This window comes from Dipodomys merriami, unplaced genomic scaffold, assembly GCF_024711535.1.
Source record: "Dipodomys merriami isolate MVZ:Mamm:240054 unplaced genomic scaffold, mDipMer1.0.p SCAF_370, whole genome shotgun sequence".
In the NCBI taxonomy this organism is placed as follows: Eukaryota; Metazoa; Chordata; class Mammalia; order Rodentia; family Heteromyidae; genus Dipodomys; species Dipodomys merriami.
This window is the reverse complement of record NW_027205271.1, coordinates 358,017-360,653: the sequence shown is the minus strand read 5'-3', so window position 1 is coordinate 360,653 and position 2,637 is coordinate 358,017. Positions and strand designations below refer to the sequence as shown.

At 47.7% G+C, this 2,637-nt stretch overlaps 1 pseudogene; it reads right to left on the bottom strand.

Moving 5' to 3' along the window:
* Window positions 1-214: 214 nt before the first annotated feature.
* LOC138804741 (protein enabled homolog) lies at window positions 215-1,762 on the bottom strand (annotated as a pseudogene).
* Window positions 1,763-2,637: the final 875 nt, after the last annotated feature.

Sequence of the window (2,637 nt, the reverse complement as noted above, 5' to 3'; positions counted from 1 at the left end):
CTGCAGTAAAGGTCAAAGCAGCAGGAAATGGAGATGATAACAGATGATCGCCAGAGTCACAACTTAAGAAGGTTTCAGAGGATGGGGATTTTCCCTTGACTCCTTTTCCACTTCCTTCTTATAGCTTGTAACTGTAGGGTTGATGTTGACAGTTGTTTGTGGGAATTTTTGTTTTTCTCCATATCCAAGTCTTATCTCTGCTTAGTTTGCTTCTCTATGCAGTATTTGACTTGCTCAACTCCTGCCTGATTGCATCAACGAACTCCTCTTTCAGCTTGGTTAGTTCTTTTCTGATCTCATCTAAAATATCCTGCTTTAGTCTGTCACAGTCAAGGCTTTCTGTCTGGACCCCGTCGGCACTGGGCTGGGACAAGGGTGTGGACTTATAATGGCTCATAGGACCTGTAGTCAAAAACAATCTGATTTTTCCTTGGAGAATCTCATCTGGAGATGACGGGTGACTTGCTGCCATTCATTGTATTTGTTCTTTCCCAAGGTTTCCTGGTTGGTTCAGGTGTACTTGTTGATGAGACCTTAGAAGTTACAGGTTCTGATTCTTCATTTTTTGCTTCTATTATTGATCCCTTTTCGGCCATTCTCCTTCTGGCCATCAGGGGACTCATTTCCTCCATTAAGCTGCTACCTGCCAAGAGAACGGGTCCATTTCCACCACCCATGTCTGTTTTAGCTGACACGGAGTTCACATCTGTGAACATCGGGCAAAGAGACATCTTCCACCCATGACAATTTCCTAAGCTTGGCTCCAGCAATCGCAGCTGCAAGTCCAGTTAAAGGACGATTGTCTTCTGAAAAGGATCCCAGAAAAAAAAATACGGATGCTGGAAGGGAGGGGCAGGAGGTGGTACAGGAGAGGGGCTTGATTAGGAAGAGGGGGTGGGGGAAGAGGGCCAGAGGCTAGCAGTGGGGGTTAAGGAGGAGAGAATACAGAGGCCTGGGCTGGACCTGGTGGGAGTGTGGAGCAGATGGAGATGCAGGTGGTCCCAAGATAACACCCTGCTGGGCTGGAGCCTCCGACAACTGAGAGGCTTCCTGAAAGCCTGGCTCAGAAGCAGAGGGTTCTCCCCTCTCAGAGTTTACAGGGGTCTCCACAAAGGCAGAGGTGGCAGTACTCGGCACTCTGCTCTCTTGATCCCATTCCTCTTGCTCCAGCTGCTCCATCTGCTCCCGCTCCAGCTGCTCCACCTCTCTCTTTCCAACTTCTCTCCAGCCTCTCTCTCTCTACTTTTCTCTCTCTGGTCTTTCCCTCTCCATTTTTTCTCTCTCCAGCTTGTCCCTCTCCAGCTCCTTCTGACATTTCTGTTCTTGCAGTTGTCTTCTTTGGATGTCCAACTCTTCTTCGTATGGGCCATTTTGAATTTGATCAGGCAGTTGTGAATTTTGTCTAGGCAATGTTGGTCCTGCCTCCTGTGAATTCAGCACTTCTAAGGCAATGCATGCCTTAGATGCCTATGATTCACATAGCACTTGTGAAGACATTAGCATCCTCTTTGCTGCCATAGTTAAGACTGTACATCTGCTTGGCATCTCACCACTGGTGGAAGGTCTGTGTTGCTTGATTATACTTTAATCCTTTGGGGATGGCACAGTTGATCACCAATTGATGATCCTGGATCTTCCTGCCCAGCACTCTGAATGTGTTGTTGCCTGTATGATGATGGATATGAACTCTGCTGAACCACAGCTGGCATCCACTTTTATTGGCATCATCACAAGCCAATGCAGCAGCTCTTGCCTGACTCATTGAGCCAGCAGGCCTGATGCATGCGGCACGGGAGTGGGCTCCTCTGGGACCTCAGGGTTGGCTCATTCAGTGCTTCTCTGCTATACTGGTGGCCAGCTACTCCATCACCTGCTGTCGCGCCGGCCAGGCCTGGGTTGCAGGGTAGGTGGGCCGCTTTGGCTGCCTGCTGCTGCCGCTGCTGCTGCACAGGCCCCTGAGGACCGCGAGGACCAAGAGGACTGCAGCCGTCCCAGCCGTTGGAGGATAGTGGGGCATGCCAGGAGGCGCTGGTGCGGGGCGTGTGGAACACTCAGGCTCTTCCCTCGCCCCTGCCCTCCCCTACCGCTGTTGCCCTCCCCGTCTCTTCCCCCGTATAAGTAAACTTTTATATCTTACAAAAATAACTTTTACCTGGGGACTGGTGGTTCATGCCTGTAATCCTACTCAAGAGGCTGACATCGAGGATCACAGTTTGAAGCCAACATAGGTAGAAAAGTCTGTGAAATTCTTATCTCCACTACACTACCAAATATACTAGAAGTGTGGCTATGACTCAAGTAGTAAAGTGCTAGCCTTCATCAAATTATCTCAGAGCCCAGGCCACGAGTTCAATCCCCTGTACTGGTAAAAAAAAGAAAAGTTTCATTAGTTTATATTATACTAGGATTATGGTGTGTGACACCAGTGCTGGGATTCAGAAACAACTTTTGTAGTAGCTGCCACTTTTGATCTTTTCCCTAGGAGTTTTTATGTTTTTTTTTATCCATGCCTTATATTTACATTCCACTAATGGAATCATTTTTTTGGTTGGAGGCACATTTCAATAATTCAATAACATATCAAAAAGACATTTTTCGTTATTTTAAATAGAGAAGGGAAACATATGCTGAGTCTGA